At 41.5% G+C, this 15,594-nt stretch overlaps 1 protein-coding gene across 2 annotated transcripts in view; it reads right to left on the bottom strand.

Annotated features, from left to right (window-relative positions):
* The window catches only part of LOC126473578 (arylsulfatase B-like), a 255,018-nt gene extending 245,752 nt beyond the window's left edge, over positions 1-9,266 (bottom strand). Inside the window, exon 1 of one of the 2 annotated variants that reach the window (XM_050100724.1) lies at positions 9,211-9,266. The gene's annotated coding sequence lies outside the window, so the exon portion shown is untranslated. Of the gene's footprint in view, positions 1-9,134 lie in introns of both variants that reach the window. The other variant, XM_050100723.1, reaches the window with a different exon arrangement.
* Between the last annotated feature and the right edge of the window lie 6,328 nt (positions 9,267-15,594).

Genomic DNA, 15,594 nt, shown 5'->3' with positions numbered 1-15,594 from the left:
TCTTTCATCTAGAAATTTAATGAGGCATTGAGAGGTTTACGTTTGTGCTTCATCTCAGAATGACAGTAAATTATTTTCTTTTAAGTAAAAAAATTAAAAAATACTGGTGTTTCTAGTAGGGAAGGTTTCTTTCAAAATATTCACCCAGATTCTTGAAAAAGTATGTGAAAGTACTTGCCAAGACTTGTATTTTCAAGTCTCCAGAAGTAAGTATCGTTGTGCGAATTTTGTAAAATAAATAGTCAACACAACTAATGGGTTGCTTTTAAAGGTATAGCGCATTGCATTTGTGAAGATGTACACAGTTTTCAGGCCCATCCGCAGATGGATAGCTCGCTTTAACACAGTGCAGCCAAGCTCTGTCGTACCTTATATTACTTTCTGTACTTCCGCAGCTTCAAACCTTGGTCTGATTGATGGCAGTTGGGCAAGAAGAGTGTCTCTACCATTGACGAGAACTAGTTAACGTACTTTTAAAATAAACCAGTGTTACCAAGACCTGATCGCTGCTTACTGCAGAAGCCACCGACAGACTTAAATTACCACCCGAATTCATTAAAATCCATAAGTAGAGTCGGAGGTAACTTTCTATCTTTTTTAAGAAAAAAGTCGCAGAGGAGATTTTGGGAATGATGTTGATGGAAAGAAGTCCTTAAATCATTTGATGATGATGATGAGGTCCCATACTCCGAGGAGCGTAGGGAACGATGCGGGAGTCCCACCCCGCTGTACTAGGCTAGGTCCTATTGAAGGTGGTTTGCCATTGCCTTCCTCCGACCGTAATGGGGATCAACGATGATGATGAAGACGACACAACAACACCCAGTCATCTTGAGGCAGGAGAAATCCCTGATCCAGCCGGGAATCGAATCCGGGACCCCGTGCGCGGGAAGCGAAAACGCTACCGCAAGACCACGAGCTGCGGACTTAATCATTTAGCTGACTTTAAAAGATAGCTAATGATTCATCTCTTATGACAACGAACAACCATTATTTAAAGTAGCCCTTACCGCATTAGAACTCTTTCCCATATCCCGAAGTCCCTAGCTGTCTATTTGCACTTATTTCACACACAGAACTCACTGTCCCTTAGTATGTCGCACTCCTACCCATTGTCGTGAATAAATCACTGATTTCTACTCTACTTGTTGTTTTAATTATTATGATCAGTTCCTAATTAGTAATGTGAGCCCAGTTAGTCTTACACTCAGGCATACGATAATTGGTTCACATTAACCTTACACATGATTTGTTGTCGTTAGTACTGTTATTATTAATATTATTTGTGACATTAGAATATTACTGCTCTTAGAAAAAACTGTAACGTTTAAAGGTTTGTGTGCGTTTGTAAAGGAAGGCCCTCAGACTGATCAGGATAAATACGACGCGACTTGAAAAAGTAAGATACACATTACGATGGCAGGCCAAGTGACTTTTATCGGATGCTGAACTGTACTTCAAACAGACACAGGTACATGACGCTATTTTTCAACGTCGTCACCAAAATTCCATTGCTTGGAAAGTGTGGACAATGTCGAGGGCCTTCCGTCCTGATCAGCGACACCCACGTCTATGCGGCCTTGCTCATATTGTTGACACCATTTCACTACGGCTTAACGTGACATAGCGTTTGGACCAAGTACAATCAGCAGCAAATCTGCGTACAATTTAGAAGTTTTATGCACAAGAATCATACTGTCACGCGTGCTTCAACTTCGTAGTACATTTCCAGTTGCCGCGTCATTTCACTTGCACATCGTGACACCCCTTTTATTCGTACCTCAGTAGAACCGTGTCTGCAGGAAACCTGGAACGTGCACTGCCGGCTGGGGTGACCGAGAGGTTCTAGGCGCTACAGTGTAGAACCGCGCGACCGCTACGTTCGCAGGTTCGAATCTTGCCTCGGGCATGGATGTGTGTGATGTCCTTAGGTTAGTTAGGTTTAAGTAGTTCTAAGTTCTAGGGGACTGATGACCTCGGATTTGCCAATGCTAGTGGTAGAGAGTGGCTCAATGTTCTCCCTGTAGTCACACATTCTCCCCTCCAAGCCTCTCCCCAGGGACAGAATTTGTGTACGGCAGCTGCCTGCGTCTATTACTGTTCCACATGAAAATATGTGAGCGTTTGTCGAAACGTTTGCGTCTTGTGAGCAGGAAATGGATACGAGCCCACTGTTTGCCTTGTCGGATGTAGGAAACCACCTAAAAATCAAATACAGGATGGCCGGCACACAGGTCCTTGCGGTTATTTAGCTGGCGTGGATTCCATCCCGGGCAGACGCGACTCCCAGAATCCCGGAAGCGACGTGCTAACGCGCGCAACTATCAAGGCAGGTTTATTTACGGTTCATGTGCCTATAGGAAATACATATTGGCAGTGAAAGATATACATTATTAACTACACACAAAAGCGGAAGTTCTGTGTTGGAACTTTCAGGGCAACGTAAAGATTCTTTCATTTTTTTCCGACAGTGAGAGAGTGATGCAGAGGGGAAGTTATAAAAACGAAACATCACTAACACCTGAAAAAATTAATGATCCAGTAACAGTTGTAATATAGTTATGTGAACCTCGACTGAAGTTAAAACTTCATGTAAAATCGAAATATGGCTTGGCTGAATTAGTCTACAATGTAGACAAGAAATACGCCGTTGTTTGGAGTAGTTTAAGCAGAAGTTGAACTTCAGCAGTGCTCACATACTTCCCAAATATCAGAGGGAACATTTTCTTAAAAATACGAAGTGTATTTGGGCTGTCTAGAAGTTAATCCATTTTCTGTTATTTCCAGCAGACGAATGATCAGTTCACTATGTATCGCGTTTATTTTCGTTCGGTGCTTACTTTCTAAAATTACTGTTGTCAGAACGCATCTCTTCAACCAAACACACCTGCCCCCCATTTTTATACAACTTTTGATAAAACTTGCAATGGAGAACAATTTTGTACAAAATACTGTGATGTTCAGTTTTTTAAAACATCGTTTCTTATAATCAAAAGAATAAAACCGCAAGATTTAATCTACAGGCGATATGTACAACTTTGAAACGAACCTCAACTTATCTTAGATAAGCACACACACACACACACACACACACACACACACACATATATATATATATATATATATATATATATATATATATATATATATATATATATATATATATATATATCGCTTCACGTCCCTGTGGGCATCGCAACACGTTGGTAATAAAAAAAATAAAAGATTGTCACCTTCACTGCTGTCGGCGCAGGGACAAACTTTAGTTACGTTGCAATTTAATACATATGTAGTACTGCAAACTTTCGGTTCCCGTGGGTTCAAACCAAATTCTGTGGGAGATGTCGGAACGACGTTTCGGCCGAAATTAAGCCCTGGTTTCGTCAGTAGATAATACCAGTAAATTGTTGAATTAAACAGTCCAGGAATACACGTGACGTATATTTAGTACTAGTGCATTATGTGTAGAATCTCTATCTGCAGTTGTTGTTTGTTCTCTTGTGGTCATCTATCCCGTATCAGTAGAGTCGGTATAGAATCCACACCCAATAGGTGATTACTTCTTGGGGCTGCAGTTATTGACAACACAATTGTTGGTCAAAATTTACATCAGAATTACCCGGTTCATAGGAACTGAGACCGTAGATACGATAGTAGGGGAGAATGTGTACCTTTGAACACTTCTCTGACTCTAGTCTGCCCTATGATAGAAATTTAATATTTTTACTTGTTCCATTTTTAAAGCATAGCATTTACTTATGATGTGCTTCCGTCTTTTTCTGAAATTACAAAAATTACTTCAGGAAAGTCAGGTTTTTCCAAATGTGAAAACATGTTCGAAGCTACAAAATGGTCAGGTAGCTAGCACCAAACGTTCTCTTCAAATTTAAGGGAGTTGTAGTCCAGCAAATCTTGTCAACATGGTATTTAATAGTCTGTTACATTACTAGTCTTCTATACTCAAATAACCAGTAAGTGAAACCAAACCAAGCGGAGCTGTTATCAAAAGCCATTCGGAATTAAAATACATTTCTAAATAACTAAAAGAAATTACCATTTTCTAGACTGATGAAATTGTAAGTACTTTAAAGAAACTCAGGTCATCTGCAAGTATCACACTTCCTATTGTGAAAGACCTGCTTATGTTTCAACATACAAGATGTTCCACGACCAGCGGAATACGTCTTCAGTGTCCACATGTTAGTGCGTACATAATATTTCGAACAGGATTCAATGTTCGAAAACTTCATCCAACGACGATATAATGTGTCACAGTTATAGATGCCGGCGCCAGTATATGAAATTACGACTTGACAAGTATGATGGAGATGGACAAATGCATCAACTTGAAGTAAGGATCCCTGTACCGGAAACGAAGGTGTCAAAAGTTGCAAGCGAAAACCTTTCTAATACCTCTGACAGAGGAATATATGTGGCGGTACTGATGTTGCTAAGACTAAATGGTAGGCAACTTTTATACGTGGCAGTGTGGACTAAAACAAGAAAAAATGTGTGGTAAACATTGGCTCTACAGCTATGAGCACTGGTGCAATAGAGGAGATGTGTTTCACATAAGCGAAGGTGAACAAGTGCTCATAACTACTCAGATATACATTTTAGATCCCATGTTTACCATACATATTTTCTTGTTTTGGTCCATATTACCACCTGTGAAAGCTGCGTACCTTACAATCTTAGCAACAACAGTACCGTTACATGTGTTCCACTGTCATATGTATGAGAATGTTATTAACTTGTAACATTAGACTCGTTCGTTTCTGAATCAGGTATCCTTGCCTAAAACTGATACATTTATCAGCCTCCGTCAACCCTGAAAGTTTGTAACATCACTACGGAAACGCCGTTATATAGATACATTTACAGGCACCGGCGCCTGTGTCTTTTGCCGCCCTGTAGCGCCTTTGGATGACGTTTCCGAACATGGGTTCCTATTAGAAATGTTACTTACCTATTCTCCTCTACAAGTCTTAGAAACCTGTAATTGGGATTTCCGAACACCCTGTGTATTGCGTCTTACTCGCCATAAAGTTTTGTGACAGTAGAATTCACAATTTATTCAAAATAGCTTAGTATGTTGTATTGTACTTCAATGTTTAAACGACAAGTATTTACAAGTGCTGCACAGCACACAACCTCATGTCTAACAACAACAAAAAAGGTAGAAAGTGGCGGATACTTCTTACAGAGGTCTCTAGTGCACATGTCCTGATTCTAAGATTAGTCACTAGGCTAAAGCACCGACTAAAAAATATCCTGTGTTCCCAGGTACACTACCCTCCAAATACAACACTCTCCCCCGCGTCTGACCATGAGTCAGTTCTGTTAACTTCTTCGACCTGCGCTGCAGTTTAATCAGTATCTTTGATTCTTGGCTGTCGTTCTTTGCATTACGAAATACAAAGCTCTGTGAAAACGCATGTGTACTACTCATCTGTCTAACGATGTTAAACTGTTGAGTGCATTCGTTTCGTCCATCGCTGGTACAATTACAGTGTTCAGTAGTTCCTAACTATGAGCGAATGCTGACTTGGTTGTATGCTGAAAATTCAATAAGGGTCCATAAAAGCGCAGTTTTTAATCTGTGATATCGAAATAGCTATCAAACCCATCTTTGTTTTAGGACGGGATCTGATACCATGTGACGTGTATTCTGCTACAGTTAATAAATTGCCGTGGCACTAGTCTATAATTAAGAGTAAAATAAACTATTGTACTATTGTTTCTTTAGGTTTCCTTCACTCACTATTTTACTCAATATAGAAGATTAAAAACTTGAGTACTTCTATGTTTAAACCTAAGAGCCCTTCCATTATCTATAAAAATTAGACGAACGATATGTAGAAGCTCCAAGACTGACAGTAGACATACGCAGCGTCGCGTTTTGTGCGTGGCCGCGGGACGAGAACATAATGCGATTTTGTTAATCTTAATTATAGGAAACCAACTCTGATGTAGTACATTATCAGTTTTGTCTTATAACCACTCAACAACACAAAGGATCTACGAACGGTATAGTTTGCTGACCAATGGACACACAATCACGGAATGCGAAAATAGGAAAGTTTCTTCCTTAACGCAGCTTCAAAGGACAACATGTTGTTGTTCACAAACATAGACACCACTGGTTACATAATTTTGATTTATTACCTCCAGATTGAATTTTTACTTCGTCTAATGCTGGTCTCGAACTATAGCTTCATCCTGCTGATATTTGCTATGGTATCCTTAATATTTAACAGAGGGTTCGACATATTAGAATGTTTTTATTTAGTGACCATGAAACGTTTAATACAACGCTGTGCCCCTATTTGATATTAGAGTTTGAAAGCGAGAGCGTAGTAATACAGATTGCTTATGTTTGCCATTATGAGCAGCCAAAAAAGTATGAAACTGAATTCTGCAACCAAACATGTAAGATGGCTAAATATGTAAGGGCAAATATTCGAAAATCTTTTATTACTGTGTTCCTCTCTTCAGTACTAGATGAATTCGCTACAAATTATCTTGTTCCATTATTAACAGCCACTCATCGTTCAATAATTAGGTTCTAAAAAAAAGCAGAAGCATCAGACATTGGGGAAAGTACGCCTCCTGTCTTGCACCGTCACATGCCGAAAACCTTGTTTCGATATGTTGCAACATTCAACATAGAAATCCAGCACACTTCTATAAACGACCAACGGACTGAGCTAGCCATGATAATCTCTGGACGGCGAACTGAACCCTGGCTATGAAGCGTTCCTTCGAAATGTACACTGAGCCCAATAGAGTATCAGTTGCACCTAGACGAAACTTCTAATTTAAAATTACATTTAATGAATTGAAAATATTCCCTGTAGTTGTTTACAGCTGTCTTTTTCGTCATTTTCTTTCGCTTCGATATAAGGCTTTTCAGCAAACATCGTTTTCAAATTAATGATAAAATCGAACAATTACACAAAGTGCTATAGTTCAAAGGAGTGACTAGAGAAAAATTCTTGAATATTTTAGCAGAATGGAGATCCAGTGCAATAGCGCTACCATATTGAAGAGGGAAAGCAGGAAGATTAGAGTTAAACTTCTAGTCTACAGCGCGGTCAGTAGAGACGGAGCGCAAGTTCGGATCAGGAACGTACGGGGAAGAAAACCACTCGTGCCCTTTCCGAAGGGACCATTCCAGCGTTTGCCTGGATCACTTTAGGGAAATAATGAAAAACATAAAGCCCCAACTCCAGAAATTCCGCCAAGTGACTTTTCAACAGCTGGGTTTCCGGTAAATCTTTGATTTTATGGGTAATCTGAAGATGATGTCAGAGTCGTGTCCAACGGAAATAAATGCTACAGTCAAGGTTTTCCTATGTATTACCGAGTGCTGAGAGTTACATTTGCCAAATTCTAGAATCGCCAATTGAAGTCATTGTGGTTGCTGAAAAACAACAGCCTTGTCGTGGGAAGCGGAGGGGCCACGGAGAACTTTTGATCGCTAGTAATAAATTGCCTCACGAACAGTTTCACATGTTAGAGCATCATCAAATCCCGTCGTTCATGTTTTCGTGAATATAGCTCTCCGTTACAAGCAAACTGAATACTGCTCTGAAAGAGGAAAAAACAATGCAGTAATCGTGGTTAAGACGAAATATGTATCTAGCAGCATCAGCTGATGACCATAAACTTTTAGTGAAACCGAATAATGTAGCAGTGTGTGATAAGAGCCATTAATGGTAACTTTACAAAATTCCATGTGTGAAAATAATTATTAAAATACTCTTCTTGACGAAGAACTATAGCCCCAGGAGCCTACAAAAACGCGATTCGGTGCTGCATTAGAACATTCGAAATATATCAGGGGTATCCATGCTTCGTTGGATCATCCTGAATATTGTCATGGACCGGCAACACATTGATCTACCCGCGAGATTCTTTGAGTGGGGTACTAAAAATGTAAATGTGCATGTGGCTAAGGCTTCCCATCGGGTAGACCGATCACCTGGTGCATATCTTCCAGTTAATGCCACTTTGGCAGGAGGGGATGTAATGAAGGCAATACAACAGCCAGCCCCCAAGAGGAGAAAATCTGCGACCCCGACTGAAGTCGAAACCGGTCCCCTGCAGATGGCATCGTGCAGCACTTACCACTTTTTTTAAAAAAACAAAAGGAAAAAAACTCATTTTGTTCGCTTTGGTTACTTGTATCTGCTCGGAGCGGACGTCGCAAGACAACCGTTTCAGTTCGTCGTTGATCCATTAACTCAGTTTTTTTATTACAGAGGGCAGTTAACCTTCTGACCGAACACGCTGAGCTAGCGTGCCGGCTATCACTCAGCTATGCAGCCAGACAATGGGGTACTGGCCCACTGACTTGGAAGGGTCCTCAGCGAATGTGGCTTTTTCTCAAATACATTCTAGATTCGAAGTTATCAAAACCTGTAATTTAAAGTTACATTTACCTCGTTTATTTTCGAATTAACATCTGAAGTTAATACGGTTACTGAGGAAAAAAATACATTTGTAGTTACGGTCGTATCGGGGGTTAGAGGCACGGCTCAGAATCTTTAAGCGATTTGAATCATTGGTTGGCTGATGAAATACTGATTTGGAACAACACAAAGAGATAAAGTAGAGCCTGTGGACGAAATCTAGGAAAAATTGGAGATAAGTACAATATTTATTACATGCAGTATTTTGCTTATGTCCAGTTTCGGCTTTTTGTGTCCATCATCACGTTTAGTTGTTGATATTTTCGCACCTGTAAATACGCTTTAGAAACTATCGCTATAGCGCTCTAGGGTACACAAATGTTAGGAACTGACAAAGAGATTATTGTATCTGTGGTTACAACGAAGTATGTATCCAAAGACAACGGTAGCGATACCTGATGATGGACACCAGAGTTCGAAACCTTTTATAGAAAATTAAAACGCTGATAAGTCTATTAGTTCTCACTGTAGGCTGACTCGCGTCCATGGTACGCTGGGTAACACCAAATCTGTCAGAACGGTCTTAGGTGGTCACATCTCATGTTTGGATCTCCTGGCTTTATTACAATCATGGTATAGGGTACTTCATACGCCAAATAAATAAAGCCTATTCGTATTGAACGTCAACTTCGGGCTACGAAGGTAGCTGAGACTTACTGCTCCGCTCAGGGCTGTAGCTGCAGACGCGCCGAGTCACGGCGAGGCAGAGCAGAGGAGCGGCTGCGGGACCCACCTGTTGGCGTGGTCCGTGGTCGGGAACTGCGGCGCGCTGGCTGGGTGCGACTGGCGGTGCTGCGCGGCGCGGCGCGGCACGGCCCCTACTACCTGCCGCGCGCTGCCCGCCAGCCTTGCACCACCCGCGCAATTAGCCGGCGGGATGCGAGGAGGACGTCTTCGGCGGCGCTCGCCTATCGCGGACGTCCATCTCCGCGAGGGCACCGGACGAGACGCCGCGGCCGCTTGCGTCACCCACACCTCTCGTTTCCGCTAGTCTCTCGCTCGTATTGTTAGGAAGGGGAGCCGAATCGTAGCGTAAACATTGCAGACACTAGCTCAAATAGACGTCTCTGTACTTGGTACATTCCATAATCATTTAGGTGCGTCTTGTTCTAATACGAGAAGCACTGTAATCCACGTAATACACATCCTTAAAAATGAGCGTGCAAAAATGTAAAAGGACACAGAGGATGCTCCACTCGACAATTCGAGGCAGAGGACCTGGGGTCGGAAGAGGAAGGAGATAATAGGAATATAATCACGTTATTGTGGACCTTGTTATTTACGTTAGTTAACTGCAGATTGTAATGGTACTTGAATTACGTAACCATTACGGCACCTCACCTCAACCTCTCGATACCAGCAATATTCTACTGTGTTTCTGTAAAATAGTTAACGTATTTCTGTGACGACATTCAGATTTGATTTCATTAATGTAGAGGTGCTTCGATACATCGATATGTATATATTGCAATGATATTATTCTTATGTGTATTTTTTCTTTTGTTACTATGATCGTTGACGGGCTTGTAACTCTGATTTTTGGGCGCTTAAGCGGTTATTAGATAGTCAAGCTTTGGTCGTCATGTTAAAAAGACGCAAGTTGTAGTCAGTTTATGAAATGTGAACTTTAACAGTGAGGAAAATTTTTTTTAAGTATGTTTTATATTGTGAAGTGATGTTTTGGAACGAGTTACATGGTATTGCAACAAAAGTAATAAAAAAGTAGTGTAACATAAATTCGGAGTGCTCATTACTTTTTTATATCACCACTGTCCTAACTTGCAAAAGTTTAATCTTCAAGAATGGTTTATGAAACACATCTATTAAACTTTTGAATATCGCAGAATAACACCTAATCCTCTTTGCATCCGCCCGCATCTCGTGGTCGTGCGGTAGCGTTCTCGCTTCCCACGCCCGGGTTCCCGGGTTCGATTCCCGGCGGGGTCAGGGATTTTCTCTGCCTCGTGATGGCTGGGTGTTGTGTGCTGTCCTTAGGTTAGTTAGGTTTAACTAGTTCTAAGTTCTAGGGGACTTATGACCACAGCAGTTGAGTCCCATAGTGCTCAGAGCCATTTGAACCATTTTGAACCTCTTTGCATCCGAACTTGGAATCATTACTACCTAGATTTTCGACGATTGAGCCATGAGTTCACAACGAGACCAGCGTGGGGAACACGAAAAGATGAGTGCCTAGTTTATCTACTATTTCAAGAAATGACTTTATTAACTGTGCTCTAATGACACCTGCCACATACTATAACTTTGTTGTTGCCCGAAAATGCAATATTTAGCAGCGTGAGCAACACTACAATCATAAATAATTTTTGGCCTTTATTGTGGTAGGGTTGTTAGAAGAAGATACCATAAGTGATTCCATGAAAGTAAGTGCTATTTGTACTGTATCTTACAAAATGCGCTGAAGCTGACGGCCATCAATTTCAATGTAAGCATGACATCGGCGAACAAGATCTGACACACCTTCACCTTCCTGGTTTCGAATCACATCACAGGCAGCTACAATTCTGGCAACTAATTCCATCTCCGTATCCACTGGGGTCTCGTACAGAAGTGACTTTAGATATCCTCATAGGAAATAATAAAGCGAATCAGGTCAGGTGACGTCGCAGACCATTGAATAAGACCTCCCCTTCCAATCCAGCCACCAGGAAATACTGTACAGGCTCAGCCGGCCGGAGTGGCCGTGCGGTTCTGGGCGCTACAGTCTGGAGCCGAGCAACTGCTACGGTCGCAGGTTCGAATCCTGCCTCGGGCATGGATGTGTGTGATGTCCTTAGGTTAGTTAGGTTTAATTAGTTCTAAGTTCTAGGCGACTGATGACCTCAGAAGTTAAGTCGCATAGTGCTCAGAACCATTTGAACCATTTTTGTACAGGTTCTGCTTCATGTCCGCAGCTCGTGGTCGTGCGGTAGCGTTCTCGCTTCCCACGCCCGGGTTCCCGGGTTCGATTCTCTGCCTCGTGATGACTGGGTGTTGTGTGATGTCCTTAGATTAGTTAGGTTTAAGTAGTTCTAAGTTCTAGGGGACTGATGACCATGGATGTTAAGTCCCATAGTGCTCAGAGACATTTGAACCATTTTACTGCTTCATCGTACTGTACTGTACGTTTCTGAATAGGGCTGAGTAATGAATGGGTCTGTCGTTGGTTCATAACATGTTCTATCACGCGACAACGTAAATATGACACAACAGAACCACCTTATGTACTAGTAAAGTAAACAAAACCTGCGTCATGACTTGCTGGTAATCAAGCTCGTCTTCCCTGTTTCCTTGCAGGAAAATAAACATCGTAGTACGTGTAAACATGTACGCATGTTAGTTGTAAATGAGATGCAAGGCAGTAACGAAAGACAACGCGGGAGACAAGTTTCCTTCCATATCTCCCTAAGCTCGCTTGTCCGATCTGAAGTTCTGTACCTCAAAACGTTCAGTGTCCTGTTATACATACGCTCATTCTCATAGAAACAGCTGGATATCTGTACCCTGATAGGTATCTTACGAAGTATGACACATCGTAGCGGCTCATTATAATTAAAGAGCAGTTACTCATAAATTCACTGAGGGCTGTAATTATCGTACAGCAGCAAAATTTCGTAGATATTGTAAAGCGTTAATGCGGACCCGATTTACGATGGAAAGAAAACTAATTCCAGTGACGCTGTGAATGCAAGAAAGGTGTATAAAAATATTTCCATACGTAGTGGGTTAGGAGCGGGACATGGGCAGGATAGGGCAAATAAGTGAGAAAGGCGTAATATTGATTTTATTATTAACAGTCAATTACACAATATGTTCATTATGAGCATCAAAGACGTAGACGAGATACTGCATCCATAAAATGACGTGATCAACAGTTGCTTGCATCAGTTACAGAGGAGTCTGAGCAACGGGTTACTGCATACTGATTCTCTGATAAGGTGGAGACCGAACGTGTCCCTGTCAGACGCGTTCTGACAGATATCTCCAGTGCCAAAGGTCACATGGATGTAGATCAGGTGTCCTTACACGCTGGTACGCCCTGCTAAGCCCGCAGGACAGCACAGGTCGTTTAAATTGTGGAAATAGGCCAAAATAAGCGGCTGTCAGTTACACTCGAACATGCAACTTTATTTATTTGACCAAACATTACAAGAGCCAAAAAAAAAGAAAAAAAAAAAAAACAGCATGTAATCTACCGGGTGAATGCGGCATACAATCACATGCCTTAAGGGCAATACCACTTTAATTTAAAATCAGCTGAAAGCCAATAACTTAAGACTCAAACCAAAATCAGAAATTTAAAAGGCAGAAGGCTTTATCATAAATCAGTTCTTTCAATTAGGCTGAAGGCCCAAACAATCTCACACCTTAAGAGCAAACAACTTTAATTGAAAAAAGAATCGGATGAAGGCCCATCTCTTAAGACTCAAACCAAAATTAAATTTTTAAAAGGCAAAAGGCCTTATCTTAAAACAGTTCTTTAATTAGGCTGAAGGCCCAAACAATTTCACACCTTAAGAGCAAAACAACTTCAATTTAAAAATCGGCTGAAGGGCCATCACTTAAGACTCAAACCAAAATAAAATTTTAAAAGGCCAAAATGCCTTATCTTAAAACAGTTCTTTAATTTGGCTGAAGGCCCAAACAATCTCACACCTTAAGAGTAAAACAACTTTCATTTAAAAATCGGATGAATGCCCATCACTTAAGACACAAACCAAAATAAAAGTTTAAAAGGCCAAAAGGTCTTATCTAAAACAGTTCATTAATTAGGCTGAAGGCCCAAACAATCTGATACCTTAAGAGCAAATCAACTTTAACTTAAAAATCGGCTGAAGGCCCATTACTTAAGACTCAAACCAAAAGATATTTTCGAAAGGCCTCGGCCTTACCTTAAAACAGTTCTTTAAATTAGGCTGAAGGCCCAGACAATCTTACGCCTTAAGAGTAAACAACCTTAATTTAAAAAATCGGCTAGAAGCCATACGAATACAAACGACAAGAACAAATAAGAAAAGGCAGTACACCCAACGGTGCTCAGAAGTTTCGGAGGGTCGACCCGGAATTCAAACACTAACGCTCGCTTAGGTAGACATGCAGCCGGCCCAACCATTCTCGACCCGACAACAACCCAACCGCCAGACAGTCAACGGACCCACCGACAAGATAACTTCCGCTCCACCCGACGAGCACACAACAGGGAGTCCAATCGAACAACGTAGAAGGTATTGGCGCCCACAAGCAGCTATACACTGAGCTGTCAAACTACACACCGTACACCCTGTTGTGGAAAATGTGCCTCGTCACTCCATAAGAATATTGCCTAGCCACATGTCATCAACTCCGATCCGCGGCAGGAAGAGCAAACTCAGAACATAGCTGCAGATCATGAGGATTCAATTGCTGCATGAAAGCAATGGTTTCTCGATCTTGTACGAGCACTGGTGTAAAAGAAACAACAAAACTTTCCGCACTGTTGATCATGGATGGATAATTCTCCTGACGATGCTCGAGCACTAGCTCTGCTCCGGGCACGTGCTGCGTGGTCAGTTACAGCAACAGCATCCTCGTCAGTAACATCGACCAGGATAGACCACATTCCGCTTTCAGGTGTCACACCGAAGTTACACTTGTTTAATACTTTCATTGTCATCCTGTTAAATCCATTTAATATCGGATCACTCTTCAGACGTTTCAGTTGTCTGTTCACTCCCAATGCAGCATTGTAATTGCTATCGTTCACATAAAACAGCTGCACAAACAGCGCACGGTATCTCTTCTCGATAGCCATACTGTTCACTCACATTATGGCTTATAAAATGACAGCGTCGATTTGATACCGTCATACACACTGTGTACTGTGCCACATTTGAATACGAGGGCCGAAACTGCAACTAACTCCAATCCAACTTGAATCGGTTCCCCATTAACGCTTTAGCATATCTAGCAAGTTTCACTGTCATACGATGATTGAAAACCCACGCTGGACATCCGTCAGTATCTGCACTGTAATTATAACCACCCACTATTTCAAATACCAGTAACATTTCGACAACTGGCGTAATCTCTTCTAGCTATCATAAAAAACATAAGTACATGTCCTGTTCATACTCTGCAAACCACACTACGTCGCATGGCGCAGCTACTTTGTATCACTACCCATTTGTTTTCCTGTTCCACTTACACATAGAGCGAGGGAAAACAACTGTCGTTATACCTCAGTACGAACCTTGAGACATCGTTGATCTGAATTTTTTTCAATGGTGTTCCTCGAAAGAACCTCGCCTTCCCTATGGGGATTCCAATTTAAATTCCCGAAGCATTAGTGATACTTGCGTGTTGATGAAACATACCGATAATAGATCTAGCATCCCGCCTCAGAGTTTCTTCGATGTCTAATCCTGTCTGGTGCTGATGCCAAACACTCGAGCAGTGCATAAGAATCGGTCGCACTAGTGTTCTTTACGCATTCCCTTTTGCAAATGAAGCACACATTCTTAAAATCTCCCAATAAAGCGAAGTCCACCGTTCGCCTTCCATAATGCAATCCTTAAATGCTCGTTACTTTTCATATCGCTTTGCATCTTTATACTTGGACTGTGACAAGCAGCACACTACTAAAGCTGTATTCGAACATGACTGGTTTGGTTTTACTACTCACATGCATAGACTTATATTTTTCTACGTTTAGAGTTAGCTGCAATTCATCACATTGATTAGAAAATTTTGTCCAAGTCATATTGTATGTTCCTACAGTCACTCAACGTGGAAACCTTCCCCTACACCACAGCAGCACTAGCGAGCAGCGGCAGATTACTGCTGACACTGTCCGTCAGATCACTTATGCATGTGGAGAATAATAGCGGTTCTGACTAAGTTCCCTGGAGCACTGCTGTGGATACTTTTATCTCTGGAAAATATTCGCCGTCGAGGACCACGTATTGGAGTCTATTACTTAAGGAGTCTTCGAGCCATTCTCGAATCTGGGAACCTATTCTGTATGGTCTTACCTTCACTAACAGTCTACAGTGGGGCATCGTGTCAAACACTTTTCGGACATCTAGGAATATGGAATATGTTTTTTGCCCTTCATCCACGGTCGGCAAGACGTCGTGTGGGA

The sequence above is a fragment of the Schistocerca serialis genome, chromosome 4, assembly GCF_023864345.2.
Source record: "Schistocerca serialis cubense isolate TAMUIC-IGC-003099 chromosome 4, iqSchSeri2.2, whole genome shotgun sequence".
NCBI lineage: Eukaryota > Metazoa > Arthropoda > Insecta > Orthoptera > Acrididae > Schistocerca > Schistocerca serialis.
The sequence above is the reverse complement of the archived record's forward strand: the minus strand, read 5'-3'. Positions and strand labels throughout refer to the sequence as shown.